The sequence below is a fragment of the Carcharodon carcharias genome, assembly GCF_017639515.1.
Source record: "Carcharodon carcharias isolate sCarCar2 chromosome 21 unlocalized genomic scaffold, sCarCar2.pri SUPER_21_unloc_1, whole genome shotgun sequence".
NCBI lineage: Eukaryota > Metazoa > Chordata > Chondrichthyes > Lamniformes > Lamnidae > Carcharodon > Carcharodon carcharias.
Window position 1 is genome coordinate 643,561 of NW_024470575.1, and position 18,619 is coordinate 662,179.

Below are 18,619 nucleotides of genomic sequence, written 5' to 3' on the forward strand. Positions count from 1 at the left end.
CCATCCAACCTCCCTCTGTTTGCTGAGCCTAACAGACTTGGGAGCTCTGTCTTTGAGAGGGCTGCCGCTTCCTGATTGTGTCCCGCCAGGAGATACCCAATAACCACCGCACACAGTGCAGATGGAAGTTGCGGAGATTTTTTTTCTTGATATCTGTAAGTCGTCCATGTTTCACAGCCAGACAACAAGGTACTGAGGACACAGCCCTAATACACCATCAGCTTGGTGTCAAAGCTCAGCTTGATGTTAATTCATGCACGTTTCATGAGTCAGGTGATATCTGTTTCCCCGTGTGTGTATCAGGAACTGCATCAAGGATCAGACTCTCTGTCACCGAGGAACCTGGGGAGCAGGATTTACCAGCCACATCCAGCCGGGTGTTACCTTGTGTGATCAGTGGTGGAAGTGCAACACTTTAAACATGATTTTCTTGACGTTTTTAGTCAAATAGAACAAGTTAAAACCACGCGAGAGACAGGTAAATGAGTCACTGTTGATCTTCCTGTACAATAAATCTGTGTAACAGAATTTAATAAACCAGTACAGGGGTCCGGGGTGCGCTTATGCTCTGTCATTGCAATGCTACCTGCTGAAAACCGTTCCATCAATTCAAGAATCTCGGATCCAAATGTGGCTCCACATGTAGTAGCTCCAGTAAAATCTCTGCTCCAGGTGAGGCTCGAACTCACAACCTCGGCATAGCCCGCTGATCGCACTGCTCTATAAGTACCGCGCGCTAACCGATTGCGCCACTGGAGCGCCCGCTAGGGCTGCATTTGATCTGGTTACATCTTTCACAGATCACTGGGGTCAGACATGATTCCTTGGTGGCAGATTGGTCAATGGGGTCTCAATAAATGTTTATGATACTATATGAACTGTAATATATTTTGAATAAAATAACATTCCAAGAATGGGCCAGGGAAACTTTGTTAATTTTCACACATTGAGCATGGACACTGCTGAAGGGCCTACGCCTTTTTCAATATTGTTTTCCCTAACTCCAAGTTTTCAAAAGGGAACTGGACAAATATTTGAAATGGAAAAGCTGTCGGGTTATGAAGAAAGAGAAAGATATTGGGACTAACTGGGCAGCTCTTTGAAAAAAGCTGGCGAGGGCACGATGGGTCCTAATGAGCTGTGAACTTTCACGATTCCATTGCTCGATCAATTGCTCTACGGTTTACCTAAATATCTCAGCCCAATCCTATTTCTGCAAAGCACAATCCAGAACTGCAACATGAGGACAGTTTGAAATTCTATACAAGCCCCTCTGGCTAACTCTCTGCGCGGGGTTTCTGTAGTTTACTGTGTGTCATATTCGCCCAACAGGCGCACAAACCCCCGTTCAAAATGGGGCAGAAACACTACCAAACGCATTTAATCTCCGAGCCGCCAGAAATCAGTAATTCGCGTTTGTTGTTGAATATTAACTGAATACAGCATCTTACACTGTGATAAAGAATAGACTCATGGAACCCTGCAGGCTTACAGCACTGATCAGAAATGAATAGTTTGGATTCCGGAGTTCTGATTATTTCTGAGATAAAATGACACCTGTAAATTGAGTTTTTCCATTCATATCTCAGGGGATGAAGATAGCACAAGTGTCACAGGATTGACAGGAGCAGTCATAGTCCGGAAGGAGGAAAGGGTGTTGATTAGTTAATAATCAAAAAGGAAACTAGGGGATTGATCATTTTAAACTGTTGTCAGCTCTACCAGCTATCTTATAACTAAGACCATGGACTGACAGTGATCATTGAGCTGATAATAGAGTTTAACATTAAAGCTGCCCTTATAAGTGATACTCCGGTGTAACAATAACCTTGCAATTGATAACCATTGAATATTGGTGTCCATGGAAATGGTGCTCTGTTCTAACGATGACCTTGGCATTTGATGAACCGGTTCAAGCGATGTCACCGGCAAACGGTGACCATGTGATTGAAATGTGATGTTTTACTGCCCTTGTACCCGACACTCCAGTCCAACAATGACCTTGTAACATCTCTCATGATCTACATTTGACCCTGTACCTGACAGTCCGGTCCAGCAGCCACCTTTATCTATAACTTGAGGCCAAGAATAAATTTCTACCTGATATGCCGATCTAATATTGAACATCCACCTGATACTTCGAACTAACAGTAACTTTGTGTTATAGGTGCCTAATGCCATAGTTCATATGTTGTGGAATAGTAGGGTTATTTTCAGTATTGGAGGGAGAATTCCACAGATTAATGACCTTTTGGGAGAGGATCAAGAGTTTTGAATTTATGCCCTGAAAATGTTCTAGGGATCGCTGTCGGCTTCCAGTATGATCAGCATAAGTGTTCGACATTTCCGTCTAGCATTCTCTGGGGATCAACCGAGATCATTCTCCTGCATCAGAAACTACAGTCCAAGGGGATGCACTTGTACGTGTTTGTTCAATGTCCGTAATTAATATGAATGGGTGACACAACCTCACTTGTTTGTTCAAAGTTAGACAAGCACATTCTTGGCTCCTTAATTGTGCCTCTGGGGGGCTTAAATCTCAGGTATAATAATTCCTACTTCAATAGTCGAACAGAGCTTGGGTGCTTCTCGCCGCTGCTCCTCTCAGAAGATGCACTTTCCACCAAGAGGCCCGCTCTATGCCATATACTACACCGCCCTCGCCGCTGTCGCAGTCCCAGGCAAAACGTGTCTCAGTTTTTTCTGCTTCTCAGTTTCTGTTCCTCTTTCACAGGAGTTAGGCATCGCTGGCGAGGCCACCCATGTATTGGCCATTCCTAATGAAGGTGATGGTGGACAGTCTCCTTGAACTGCCGCTGTCCATGTGGATTGCGAGGAGCTGGAGAACTTTCCAGCCGCTCTGCCTCACTTAACCGAACTGTTTCTGGTCAATTCTGCACAGCCAGTGATTATAGATGTTTCATTATCTATTTTCATTGTTAGCGTTACTCAATCATAGGATTGGAGCAGAGCCGATAGGGCCGGCATATATCGCCCCTCCCTAATCGTGCTTGAGGACTGTAGTGTCTTGCTGGGCCATTTCAGGGGGCAGTTAAAAGAGTCAACCACATTAGCGGTGGGTCTGGAGTCACATGTTGGGCAGACAGGTTAAGGACAGCAGATTTCCTTCCTGAAGGGAATTTAGTGAAGCAGATTTCCTTCCCGAAAGGGACATTAGTGAACCTGATGGGTTTTTTTCAGGTTCTGGTTAGTTATATTTGTCCTGGTCACCATGATGGAGACTAAATTTATAATTCCAGGCTGTATTAATCAATTACAACATTACCATGAGGACACTATCTCCCCCCGACATGCTAAATGTTAGGTACAATAAATCAGCAATATCCGACATTCAATGTCGCTCAGCAATGTCGACATTGACTCTAAGTCAGGGTCACTCCAACTCTGACATTAGGGTCTCGCCGATCCCCAACATCGAACACGATGGCCCCTCACCAGGGAAAATGATCGTTCCTGGCTTCAGGGAGAGGCACGAGTGTTAAGCCAAGTTAGTACAGCAGAGAATCAGTTCATTTTAAACCTTCGCCACACCCTCCTCTTCCCACCTGGAGTCAGTCCCTTATGCCCCAGCTGCAGGCCATTCAGCCCACTGTCTATGCCCGCACCCACAGAGCAGCCCCATTCATTCCCATGCAGCTGCTCTAGCCCGGAGAGCTGCCTTGCCTCATGGGACCAGTTTCATTCAGAAATCAATCATTTCCACTTGGATCACCCTGGTGAGAATCGAGCTCCAGGTCATTACCACATGCTGTGTCCAAACACTCATCTCCCCACCTCACCATTCCGCTGCCATTCCTCACCCAAGAGGCAATGGCTACTGTAAAGTCTATGGGCCCTGACAATATGCCGGCAATTGTACTGAAGACTTGTGGCTCCAGAACTTGCTGTGCCCCGAGCCAAGCTGTTCTAGTACAGATACAACACTGGCATTTACCCGGATATATAGCAATTTTTCCCAAAACACTAAAAGCAGGACAAATCCAAGTCAGTCAATCCCCACTCCATCAGCCTACTCTCAATCATCAGTAAAGTAACGGGAAGGGGTCATCAGTGCTATCAAGAGGCACATGTTTAGTAATAAACTGCTCACTGAATCCCTGTTCGGGTTCTGCCAGGCCACTCAGTTCCTGACCTCATTACAGCCTTGTTTCAAACATGGACAAAAGAGCTGAACTCCTGAGGCGGAGGTGAGAGAGACTGCCCTTGACACGAAGGCAGCCCCAGCAAAACTGGAGTCAATAGGAATCAGGGGGAAAACTCTCTGCTGGGTGCAGACATACCTAGCACAAAGGAAGATGGTTGTAGTTGTTGGTCAGTCATCTCAGCTCCAGGACATCACTGCAGGAGTTCCTCAGGGTCGTGTCCTCAGCCCAATCATCTTCAGCTGCTTCATCAACGATCTTTCTTCCATCATAAGGTCAGAAGTGGGAATGTTCGCTGATGATTGCATAATGTTCAGCAACATTCGCGACTCCTCAGATACTGAAGGAGTCCGTGTCGAAATGCAGCAAGAATTGGACAAAATCCAAGCTTGGGCGGACAAGTGGAAAGTAGCAATCACGCCAAACAAGTGTCAGACAATGGCCATGTCCAACGAGAGAGAATCCAACCATCGCCCCTTGACATTCAATGGCATTATCATCACTGAATCCCCCACTAATCAACATCCTCGGGGTTGCCATTGACCAGAAACTGAACTGGACTAGCCATATAAATACTGTCGCCACAAGAGCAGGTCAGAGGCTGTGACTCCTGTGACAAGTAACTCACCTCTTGACTCCCCGGAGCCTGCCCACCATCTACAAGGCACAAGTCAGGAGTGTGATGGCATAATTCCCACTTGCCTGGATGAGTGCAGCTCCCAAAACACTTAACAATCTTGACACGATCCAGAGAAAGCAGCCACTTGATCGACACCACATCCACAAACATTCACTAGCTCCACCACTGACTCACCTTGGGAGCAGTGTGCACCATCTACAAGATACACTGCAGGAATTCACCAAGGCTCCTTCGACAGCACCTTCCAAACCCACGGCCACTGTCATCTAGTAGGACAAGGGCACCAGAGACAATGGGACACCACCACGTGGGAGTTCCCCTCCATGTCACTCAACATCCTGAGTTGGAAATATATAGCCGTTCCTGCACTGTCGCTGGGTCAAAATCCCGGAACTACCCAATAGCACTGTGGGTGTATCGACACCACTTGGATTGGTTTCATTTGCCCTTTCGGGAAAGAAAGCTGCCATTCCCATCTGGCCTACATGCGACCCCCAGACCCACAGCAAGTGTGGTTGACACATTTCTGTCTCTTGACAAGACCCTCACAATTAGGGGTGAACAGCAAATGCTGACCTTGGTTCAAGGCAGTAGCTCATCACCACCTTGAAGGGCAATTAGGGATGGGCAATAAATGCTGGCCCAGCCAGTGATGCCCACATCCTGCAAACAAATAAAACAATTACCCTGTCTCATGGTTCTGAATTCAACCGCCTCTGAATTCCACCTCGGGGAGATGGAGAATTAGTGGTAACCTCACGGGACGAGTAATCCAGAGACCAGGCTAATGCTCATTGGTTCAAATCCCACTACAGCAGTTCGTGCAATTTACATTCACCAAGTCTAGAAAATGAAGCTCGTCTCAGTAATGGCGATCATGAAACTCATCGATTGTTGTAAAAACCCATCTGGCTCACTAGTGTCCTTTCGGGAAGGAAACCTGTTGTCCTTACCCGGTCTGGCCTACATGTGACTCCAGACCCACCGCAAATGTGGCTGACTCTTAAATGCCCCATGAAATTTGCCCCAGCAGGCCACTCAGTTCAATGGCATTAAGGAATGGACAGAAAATGCTGGCCTTGCCAGTGATGCCCACAAACCATAAAGAGAAAAACAAAATAAAATGGGACACCTGCAAGAGTGCAGTGCTCAGTATTGCACAGCCCTATTGGGCCTAGGGTGGAGCTTCAATCCGGACATCATCCTCGGTAGAATACCTAATGCTAACGTGATAATTTAAGGGCCTGATAGACTATTTCACGCTAACATTGCGCTGAGTAAAACATTTCAGGATCTAAAGACAAGACACATGGTGGGTACATTTCAATGAAAATCTTTAATATTTAGAAAAAATTAAAACATTTAAAAATTTCCAAATTCTCATGTCTCGCAAAAGGCTACAGTGGTCCAGGATGAGCCCAACAGTAATGGGAAATGTGGGAACAGGTTCAGGCAGTGAAAGGGAGAGAGCACGTGAGCAATATCAGACACGATGGACATGGTCATTCAGACCAGACCATCGCCATTCAGGTCATTTCAACTGGTCAACTTGACCGAAAATAGAACAAAGGGACAAATGGAGGGCAGCGATTTAAGAAACTTTAAAAAATATGAACTGACCTGGTGACAAATATGAGCCATGAATGCATTAAGGAGAGAATGTATGGTACTTGGCAAATGCTCGGCTGTTAGCAATATTTGACTGAGAACAGTTTATGTTGGCGGGCGGATGCCTATCGGGCAGAAGACATTCCATTCTGCATTTCACCAGCAGTCGCCAAAGGAAAAGTTCAAGCACAAGTGAGTGGTGACGAATTCGATGGCAATAAGATGGCAGAAACATTCGTTCAGGATAAATCGAGGCTCACTGGTCTTCAGATCGTCCTCTTGGCCAGGCATCGGCCCGTGTCACTGATAAAGGGGAACAGGGGTGAGAAAGAGTTCATTCTCAAGGGGGTTGAGATCTGTCAGGCTAACCTCCCATCCCCATCAGTCTGTTTTGGACACCACTGAGCACCCCTCCTCCCCCCACCCCCAGCGATACTCAGTCAACTGGAGCTGCGATCCTGATATTCATGTAGTGAGCTGCGGGTGACCAGGCTCTCAGTTTGCTGATTAATCACACTGCAGTCCCATATCAGTGACTCGTACATGGAACAGCATTAACTTGCTAACAGGGATGCAACTGCAGTGACGTTAACAACAGTCATAAACCTGGGACAGTTGTCGATTTATTGGTACTTTGGCATGTTTAATTCATTTCCCAGGATGTGGGCATCAGTGGCTGGGCCAGCATTTATTGCCCTTCCCTAGTTGCCCCTGAGAAGGTGGTGATGAGCTGCCTTCTTGAACCGCTGCAGTCCATGTGGTGTAGGTCCACCCACAGTGCTGTTAGGGAGGGAGTTCAGGATTTTGACCCAGCGACATTGAAGGAACGGCGATACAATTCCAAGTCAGGATGGTGACTTACTTGGAGGGGAATTTCCAGGTGGTGGTGTTCCCATGTGTCTGCTGCCCTTGTCCTTCTAGATGGTAGTGGTCATGGGTTTGGAAGGTTCTGACGAAAGAGCCTTGGTGAATTCCTTTAGATGCTAAACAATGCTGCTACTGTGCGTCGGTGGTGGAGGGAGTGAATATTTGTGGCAGGAGTGCCGATCAAGTGGGATGCTTTGGTGTCAAGTTTCTTGTTTTTGTGTTTAGAAGGTGCAAACATCCAGGCAAGAGGAGAATATTCCATCACAATCCTGATATGTGCCTTTAGATGGTGGACTGGCTTTGGAAAGTCAGGGAGTGAGTTACTCTTTCGCACAATTCCCAGCTTCTCTGACCTGGTGTTGTGGCCACAGTGTGGCCAGCCCAGTTTAGTTCCTGGTCAATGGCAACCTCCAGGATGCTGACGATGCAATTATTCCAGCTGAAGAATTTTAAATAATTTGACTAGATTATAAACAAATGAAACGAGACTTCGCTACTCCTTTCTCCAAATCCTCTTGTGATAAAAGCTAACATTCCATTTGCCTTCCTAATTGCTTCACATGTATGTCATGTTTCAGAGACTTATTGATGAGGGCACCCAGGCCCCCTTGTACAGTTACATTTTGTCGGCTCTCACATTTTAAGAAATAATCTGCACATCTGTTGATCCTACCACACTGAATAACCTTGCATTTTTCTACGTTAAATTCCATCTTTCCTGTTCTGTCCCCCCCACTACGTCTGTCCAAATCGCCTTGAAACCGCTTTTCATCTTCCTCACAACACATGTTCCCACCAAGCTTTGTGTCATCCTCGAACTTGGAAATATTACATTTGGCGCAAACATCCAAATCATTGATATGTTGTGAACAGCTGGCTCTCAGGTAGTGATCCTTGTGGTACCCCACTGACCACATGCTCACAAAGTTTGACATTTCACTCTATACTTTCCCCCGCCACCGCCACCCCCACCGAAAAAAACTCCCACTTAGGCCGCCAGCCCCCGTCACCCCACACCCCACACTTTGAAATGACATGCTTCAGTTACTGCTGCAGCAGGAGGAGGCCTTTGGATCACCTAAGGGTGTCACAACACTGATGGAAGCCCTTAAAGCTTTAGTCTGTTTCTCTCTACACAAAGGTAGCGAGGGCTGCTGATTATTCCAACATTTCACTTTTGTATTTCAGTTCTGAGCACATTGCCCTCCCCCCCGCCCCCCACCCCCTTTCCTGAACATACTTTTTCCGTATGTGTTCAGGGGGACATTTAAATTGACGAATTTCACTGAGACATAATTTGTGCAGTGGAAATAAACCTTTATTTGAAACGAGGAGACTCCCCACTCCGAGGTTCTGGGACTGGTATAAATACTGGAATAAAATCACAGATAGATTTTGAAAAGCTGAAATCACTTACCTTTGAACCTCTGAAAACCACCCTGCCATCTGCAGGTTAGTCCGAAATGTTTTGTACAAGGTTTCCCTGGGATACTGGAGACACTGCGGCATGTCCGCCCCTGGACTGTAACCTGCCCGATTGACCTTGTCCTCAAAGCCCCCTTTGTGTAATGACATGAAACTCGAGCCTGGTGGGTGGGAATTTCACAAACCAGTCCCAAGGCGAACCGGACAGTTGCAATAGACGGAAGACCAGCAGGACAAACAGGACTGAGGTAAATTACTTCCCAAATGCAGCGTTTCTCTGAGTCACTGAATCCTGGCGGTGAAAGATGGAAACCAGCCTCACCCTGTGCTCACCACTGAGATGGAGAGATTGGGAATCAAACAGGTTCAACTCATATTGATAATGGAAATTCTTCTCACTGTTTAATAAATTTAACAATTACAGAAAAGGGATATTTCACCACATTCTTCAGCTCCTTTCTGAATTGAGTCTGGGTCACTGCATAAATGGCCGTGTTGGTGCAACAACTCAGGAGCTGAAACATAAACCCCAGTTCCTGCACAAATTTAGGAAGATTTTCAGGAATAGCATCTAACTAATATAGCCTATTACAAGCAGAATAGATCATAAAGATTGCCCACAACAGGATAAAATTCCCCGATATAGCAAACAGTAAAATGATGGATTTCCTGCGTTTCTCCATCTCTGGGTCACTGGCATTCTCCCCACTGCAGTGAACCCGGAGTCTCCTGCGGGCTCTGCTCGACACAAAAATATATCTGACATTTAAAGCATTCAACACCAAAATAAAAACAAATGATGCAAATAGAGTTAAAATATAATGAAAAAATTCGATTGCTGCCCACATTGACGAAAGATCAGCACCAGTCACTAATGTGCAAAACCAAGGCACGTTGGAAATTGCATACTGACCTTCATACATAAAGTACCAGAAAGTGCTCTTCACACAGAACAGCAGACTGACTGTTCTGAGAACCACAGCCGCCGTATGCTCGGTGCAATAGTTTGTTTTCAACTTGTGGGAATAATTGGCCAGAAATCTATCAAAGGGGAAAGAGACTGTGAACCAGACAGAACAATCTGTGGCTGCATAAAGCAGGACTGCATGGATATTACACACTGTAATCCTCCATACGAACTGAAACTGAGCCCAGTAACGAATAGCAATTTGCCTGAATATGAGATCAAGGATAACGACGAGTAGATCCGCGGTTGCCATGGACACCAGGTAATGGGAAACACATTTTGAGAGACCGCACCTTCCCTGAGACTGGGTCACAATAGTCAGTAAGTTCACTGTAAGGAAGAGAAAAACAGGAAATTTATTAATTAACTTAGAGCAACTTTTGCAGACTGAAATTTGAACAGAGTTATCCAAGGTCAGAATCTAATTACTATAACAGTGTTTGAACTTTCCGCTGGAGGGAGGGTTTCAAGTTAAACACCATCCTGTTGTAACAGGAAACCAAATCCAGCAGCAGGTCCCAGCGCCATTTCCTCACCTTATTCATGGGGTTCGGAGTGAAAATCACTCACCCCATTACTAGTCCTGCTCAATATCCCATGAACATGCTGCAAACTGCACACACGAACATTGGAAAATCATTTGTAGGATGGGCTATGATTTGTACTGAAGGAAAATGGTTCATTTTTTATTTGACAAGACAGCTGAGTGGAATAATAAGGCTGTGTAAAGAAGTAAATACAGATTTGAATTCATTCATAAATTGTCCTTCAAATCAGGATATCCGAATGTGCCTTCCTGATAATTATTGCTGTCCCAAAAGCCAGAATGAACCCTGAGACTGTATCCCAGTAACACACAGACTCTCGAAAAGAACAAACGAACAGGGTAGGTAAATGGATCGCTAAAGTGAAGAAGATAAATTAGAGATTGAATCAGAACAGGATACTGGCCAACAGAAAGGAACAGCGGAGAGTGACAGCATCCCAAATTCAGGTTGGTAAGCAGGAGAGATTTTACCAATGGATCGGATGTGTGTGTTTTGGGCCAGGAACTAAATGGGCCAGTGGTTGGGATTTCAGGTTGTTACATAAGAATGCAGGAACGAGGAGCAAGAGCAAGCCAATTGTTCCCTACGGCCAAGTCTAATGTGGATTAAGCCCATGGCCTTTTTTCGACCTCTACTTTTCAACACTGTCCAAAGAACCCAATCATTGCCCTTTGTCATTCAATGGCATTCCCATCAATGAATCCCCAGTATCGAACCCTGGGGTTTACCATCGACCAGAAACGGAACTGAACGAGCCATATAAATATTATGGCTACAAGAGCAGGTCAGAGGCTAGGAATAGTGCGACGCATAACCCACCTCCTGATTTTCCACAGCCTGTCCACCATCTGCAAGGCACAAGTCAGGAGTGTGGTGGAATGCTTCTCGCTTGATTGAATGGGTGCAGCACCCAAAACACTCAAGAAGCTTGACACCATTCAGGGCAATCGTTGGATTGGCAGTGCATCCAAAAACATTCACTCCCTCCACCACCGTCGCACAGTAGCAGCAGTGTGTACCATCTACAAGATGAACTGCAGGAAATCACCAAGGCTCCTTCGGCTGCACCTTTCAAAGCTTGACCACTACCATCTAGAAGGACAAAAGCAGCAGACAGATGTGAACACCGCCAGATTGTTGTTCCCCTCCAAATCACTCGCCTTCCTGACTTGGAATTATATTGCCATTCCTTCACTATCGCTGGGCCAAAATCCTGGAAATCCCTTCCGAACAACACTTTGTGTGCACATACACCAGATGGACTGTAGCAGTTCAAGAAGGCAGATCACCACCGCCTTTTCGAGGGCAACTAGTGATGTGTAATAAATGTTGGGCCAGCCAACGAAGCCCATTTCATATGATTGGATAATAAGAAAATATATTGCATGTTAGCTTTCTCTAGTTTGTGTACCTGAGCACCCAAGTTATGAAAACTTACAATATTTACCGGTGTCTCGCCTGTTGAAACGCTGGATGAGGATAGAATGTAACTCGTCTGTGTTACTATCTCAGGGAAACTGAAGATTCTTGTGTAATATTAACACAGGGCTGTGATGAGTGTGTAAATTAACACAAAAGATATTTCATAAAATTAATGGTCCTGGCCTCCCATTTGGTGGTGATACTCGGATGATCAGCACTGATTGTAAATATAATTAAAGCCCTATTTTTTTCCACCCTTGCAGTATGTTTTTCTTGCCCACATAGTGGGGTGGGGGAGATGAGGTGTGTATGAGGTGCGAGGATGTCGGGGTGGTTAGTAGTTGTTTTGGGGATGGGCGAGTAGTTAACGGGCTTTGCAGTCGGTTGGGGTTGAATGGATGGGCGATGGCTAGTGAGAGGTGTGCAATTGGGACGAGGGGAAGGCAATCGGGTCAGATTGCGCATTCTGGGGTCAGTAGTTGGGGGGGGTGATGTGGTTTTTTTTGTGTGGGCTGAATGTGGGAGGTCTGTGCGTGGGGGTTGGGCGTGCATGGGCTGCGCCCCACAGTTATTCACTGACACATGCTAGAAATTAACACCGGGAAAATTCTAGGGCAAGCATGTGTCACACAACAGGCACAAGAGTCCAAAACTGAAGTCAGTTTTGGGGTCATTGTTAGAGGGGCCCAGGTAGTACAGATATGCCCATCAGAAGTTTAAAGTTCGCAGGTAATTACCATGCATGCTCCTGGATCAAGATTCCTGATGGGTCCTGATGTGCAGAGCGGCAGACATTTCAATATTCACCTCTGTTGGCATCGTGCAATCCAGGTTAATGATGCAATCAGGATCAAATTCACCACAATGGACTCCAGACACCAGCTTCAGATAGAGGGAAATTACACAAGAGGGAAATGGAGACCAGGTCAAGTAAGGCTGGCGAAGGGGGAATAACAAAAAAGAACACATTTTAAGAATTATCTTAAAGGAATATAAGTTTGTAGCGAGGACAACAGATTTAGGAGGTAATTCAGAACATGAAAGTCTTAATATTTCACTGTGGCTACCCATGCCAAAGGCTGCAGACATGTCGAGAAGAGGAAAGAGAGGCGTTTTGACATTGGCATAGTCACATAAGATAAAATTTGTGCCTTTGCTAAGGACGGTGTAAGAGTTGTAATAAGGGAGAAAAATGTTGAGAAGGATTTAAGCATGGTGTCCCTGAAAAGTGGGGCAGAAACTTGGGGGTATCAGGCAGGTGCAAGGAATTTATAGAGGAAAGAGAGGTTAGAGATGGAGTGTTTGCTTACAAGGACTGAGGCAACAGGGGTTGCTTATTTACAAGGGCAGGGGTAATGAATACAGATTGGAGCAGGAGAAGAACAATGGCTAAGCAGATGGAACTATTAACTGTATCAGCAACTGAGGAACATGGTGAGGAAGTTCGGTGTTCAGCAGTTTGTTGGGAGGGCGCTGATGAGTCCCCACCAGCATCCACCCCCCCCAGCCCAACCCCCACATCACGCCTCCCACCAAACCAATCAAAAGCTTGGAAATCTCATGCATGAAATATGATGGAACGCTCACTACTCATCTGGATGGTTATCACAGCAACACACAATAAGCAGAATCACCTTCAAAAATGGAATAGATTTTCCATCAGTGTCCGTCCATCATTAAACTCGATATTTCACCACCTCCACCTCTGTGGATGCAGGCAGAATCTCTACATAATCATCAACAACAAAACACCGGGCCTTTTTCGACAGCACGTACCAGCACAGCAACATGCAGAAGATGTGCAATGCCGCAAGATTCACCCCTTCTCTAACGCACCATCCTGACTTGGACCAATAACCTCTCCCTTCATCAGAGTTCTGAAATTCCGCAACACCAGGTAGGAGCACCGTCAGCAGAGGGAATAGTTCAGCTCAGCAAGAAGACTCAGCAACAGCTTCTCAGCTCACCTCCGGATGGGTAATAAATGGAACTTTGTCACAAACATCCATTTCCAAGGACACATTTTGAAAATAAAAACCTGTGGGAGGGGATAATGATTTACAGCTCGGAATAAAGTAATGCAGAGACAAGGGAAGGAAATGAGGTCTGTGGACAGAAATGGGAACAGAGCCAATTGTTGGTGAGGGGAGCAAGTATTGTTGAACAATTATTACATTTTATACCCTGTCCTAAAAATCTAGATTTTGTGACTGTTGGGCAAAGCGGGAGATGGTGGAATACAAGTTCCTTGGAGCTGAGTCATTCTTGGAGATTCTCCCTCGTTCCTGCCTGCTCTGATTGCCACAGATCAGTGCAAATTACAACCTCCATCAGACCGCAAAACCAATACCTGCAAAATATATTTCGTCTGTGATATTGGGGTTCAGCTCAAAGAGCAGACTGCAGCTGTTCAATATCTATAATCCATCGCTAATATTTATTGCGTAAAATATTCAGCCAGCCAAATTATGCAGAAAAAAAAAACAATTGAAGCAAGTTGTGAGATATAAAAACGGTCCATGGAACAGCGAACAGGGAATCGACAACTGGTGAAATGTTACTTGACAGAAACATAGGGCATTACATACCACACGATGCAAAAACTACAGAGAATAAATTAATTAGCTCACATAAAGCACAAAGACAACAAACACAGTGAAAGATGTTTTATAAAATACATTTCTAAAATAATTACTCACCAGGAATAACAACAGCAGCGAGGAGTGGTTAGTAAATCCTTTGTAAATCATAAATTACCCACAGGATCCGAAGTTCAGCTGGAATATTCCAAAACATGATCTCATTTTCTGTGAGATCTAATGATCGCTGTTAATATTGGGGGCCACTATACTCTTTCAAGCACTGATATACATAGTGAACACATTGCCTAGATATAGGCAGAGAAGAGTCTCCAGATTCAATTTAACTATACACTGGCTGACATTAAGTACAGTCACTTAACAAACAAGATGCCTTAACCCTTTCATTTAATCAATTTCTAAGGAAAAATATAGTAAAAACAACATGGCATTCCTGTCAAGATAATTCATTCAAAGCAAGCACATGACGTCAGCCACTTTTGTGAGAAACAGATTATGGAATCTTGCAGGCTTGCAGCACACCTTGAGAAATAAATCGATTCAAATCCAGAGTTCTGACTGTTTTGGTGATAAAAATTCTGCCCAGCAATTTCACGTTATCAATTCATTTCTCAGGCGATGAACATAACACAAGTGCCTGGGGATGGTCAGAAGCAGTAACAGTCCTAAAGGATGTATGGTTGATGATCATCCCGTGATCAGAAAGTAAAAAAGTGAACTGATAATTTGAAACTTATGTCTGGTCTAACACTAAACGTTTAAGTGATACCTCCGAGTGACACTTATTATGGAAATGATAACACAGTTTAACTTGAAAACTGGCCTTGCAAATGATACCCCGGTGTAACAAAAACCATGTAATTGAAATCCATGGAATATTAGTGCCCATGTAGAAAACGGACAATCTAAAATGACCTTGTGCCTGACACCAGACTTACAGTTATCACGTAACTGATACCTGGTCGCACAGTGCTCGTTTAAATGGTACCGAAGTCCAGCAGTGGGTGTTTTACAGATACTGTCATCAAACGGTTACCATGGGATTGAAACCTGATGTTCTGCTGGCCTTGTATCCGACACTCCGATCTAACAGTGACCTTGTAACCAATGTCCCGATCCACAAATTACCTTGTACCAGCAGTCTGTTCTAATCGCCACTTTGTAACTGATAATCCAGCCTAACAGTGACCTTGTAACTGATATCACGATCTAACATTGGCCATGTACTTGATATTCCAGTCCAGCAGTGACATTCTAACTGATAATTCAATCTAACAGTGACTTTGTACCGGATGTCCCAATTTAACCCTGATCATGTACTTGAGGCTCTGGCTGACAATGACCTTGTGACTGATATCCCAGTTTAATAGTGACTTTTTACCCAATCCTACGGCCTGAAATTGACCTTTTGTTACGTTAGTGTCATTGTTCAGATGTGTTTTTTTCAATGTAATCTTTAGTTTTGGAAATTTGAGATTTAACTGCTGGCAGTGGGTACATCTGGTGACGAAACTGGCAAAAGCAGCCCTAAATTTAATGCAATGCAAACAGCCTTGGTGTTTACTATTCTTAATAGGCTGGAGCCATGTTGACTTAAGATTTAACAGCCAGGAAGTTAAGGCCTTCATACTGCAGGTGGTCTTAATTAGCTAAGGAACAGGAACAGGACGTCTGCAGTTACTCCAATGAATTAAAAGCTATTTATGTGGTTTACCAGAATTAAGGAAAGTTTTGGAATTAACGGATAATTAATTTGCCATTCTACATGGTAACAGACCATGTGTGTCACGTTTATGTGAAGATATCTGGAGCTCAGTTGAGAGTTTAGAAAAAGATGGAGTGCAACAATATATTTGTGATCAAAATTCGGTTCAAGTTCGGGGTGTTTGCTTCAAGAATTAAAACTTTTGTCAGCTGTAGGTATTTCATACTCTCTCAAACACTTGACCTCACAGTCACACACATGCAAATATGTGTGTGCGCGCACACACACACACACACACACACACACACACAACAGATACAAATGCAGATATACACAACCCCATAAGCAGACCCATGCAGGGCATGTAAACATATACATGAATATGTTCATTACTATGCTTCAACGAACACAACAATATAGATCTAAAAACACACTATCATGCACAATAATGCAAATACATAGGCATTTCTTCACACACATTAACAAATTGACACACGGGCACTTAGATGAACAGGCAATAGCATTTTCACAAACATTGAACAAGAAACGAAGATGAATATATTCACACACCCACAATAACACACACACATATAAACACACATTTTAGTACACATGGACAACTAAACAGACATAAACACATAGTTATAAACATTCATCAACACATAAAGGCACGCCTTAACATATTCACACGCTCATGCAGGCAAAATTATTAACATAGCAAACAGAGAACATAAAAGTCATAATATCAGATACATTAACAAGCAAGGACGGAAAACAAACGCAAAAATAGCTGGAAAACTCCACAGGTCTGACAGCATCTGCAGAGAGGATCACAGTTAACGTTTCGAGTCTGCATGAATCTTCATCAGAATTAAGGAAAAATAGGAATGAGGTGAAATATAAACTGGTTGAAGGGGTTGGGACAGGTAGAGCTGGATAGAGGGCCAGTGATAGGTGGAGGCAAAGAAGAGATTGCCAAAGATGTCATAGGCAAAAGGACAAATGAATGTTAACGGTGGTGATGTTAGCAAAGGAACATGCTAATGGTTACATTAAGGGTAGAAAGCAGGACGAGCAAGTGACAGATAGCCTCCGTGGGACTGTGGTGGGGGAAAGGGATCGAAATAGGCTAAAAGGTGGAGGTAAAACAATGAGTGTAAATTTAAAATATTAGAAATAGGTGGAAAAAGAAAAACATATTAAAAAATATTTTTTTAAATTATAAAGTATTGCAAATATTGGACTATACGCAGACACCAGTCTGTCCGCAAGCATGACTCAGACCTCCTGGTCACTTGCCATTTCAACACACCACCCTGCTTTCATACCCACATGTCCGTCCTTGGCCTGCTGCAATGTTCTGGGAAGGTCAACGCAAACTGGTGGAACAGCACCTCATCTTCCGATTAGGCACTTTACCGACTTCCAGACTTAACATTGATTTCAACAACTTCAGATCATCAATTTTCTCCTCCATCCCCACCTCCTTTCCGATCCCCTATTTCCAAAAATTTATGATTTTTAAAATATGATTTTTTAAATATATTTTCCTTTTCCCACCTATTTCAATTATTTTTAAATTTATTTCCATTCATTTTTTTCTTCACCTTTTAGCCTATTTCGCTCTCTTCCCCCCACCGCAACCCCATCACATTTCCACCATCAACACCCCTTTATCCTTTACTCGTTGACATCATTGGAAATCTCTTCTTTGCCGCCACCTATCACGGGCCGTCTATCCAGCTCTACCTATCCCACCTCCCTCAACCAGCTTATATTTCACCTCATTTCTATTTTTCCTCAGTTCTGATGAAGAGTCATCCAGACTCGTAACATTAACTCTATTCCCCTCCGCAGATGATGTCAGACCTGCTGAGTTTTTGCAGCTATTCTTGTTTTTGTTTCAGATTTGCAGCATCCACAGTATTTTGCTTTTATGGACGTAAACAAACTCTTTGACACAGGCATTAATAAGTGAACATAAACATCAACGCATAAACAGGCACACTGATACACAAACATTTACAAATGAACAAACAAACATACACAGGTGCGCCACACATAAATAAGCACATCAACATTCATTCCACATCAACACACACATCAGCATTCATACAACATGGCACACAAACACAGTTAAATACAGAGCACGAGACACTCCTGCACGCTTTACGCAAATATATATTTAAAAAAAAACAAATGCCAGACGGAAGTCTATTTCAGGTGTCCTTTTTTAGCGGGCACATCTTCCAAAAATTTCTGGGAGCACATAAAGACCCAGGAAACACACTGAAGCAATGTTCTGAATTATAAACTGATTTAAGTTAACTATGTGCCAGACATTACTACCACAAATAAACAAACAAGTTGAAAATTCACAGAGTTCAGAATCTCAGAATTAATAGCTATCAGTACCTACCATTAAAATAATTGTTATCAATTATTAAACGTCCTGCAATTTACTGCATAATATAATCCAATGATAGGCCGCACGAAATTGATCCAAAATGAACTGGTACCGAAGGGGGAAAAGAGACTTTTTTCCAATACGGGCAGGATGAGGAAAGTAAAGTGAGAACAGCTGTGGGGTTAGTGACAGGCAGAGATTGCTGAGAGTCGCCAATTTATTACCAGATATGCACTGAAAATTTAATGAGAAGACAAATCAATAGTT

General features: G+C 43.9%; 1 non-coding gene across 1 annotated transcript; it reads right to left on the reverse strand.

The window, feature by feature from the left end:
- Window positions 1-664: 664 nt before the first annotated feature.
- trnai-uau lies at window positions 665-759 on the reverse strand. Its single transcript has 2 exons — window positions 722-759; window positions 665-700 (listed from the first exon to the last, which is right to left on the reverse strand). It is a non-coding gene; the product is annotated as a tRNA-Ile (tRNA).
- Window positions 760-18,619: the final 17,860 nt, after the last annotated feature.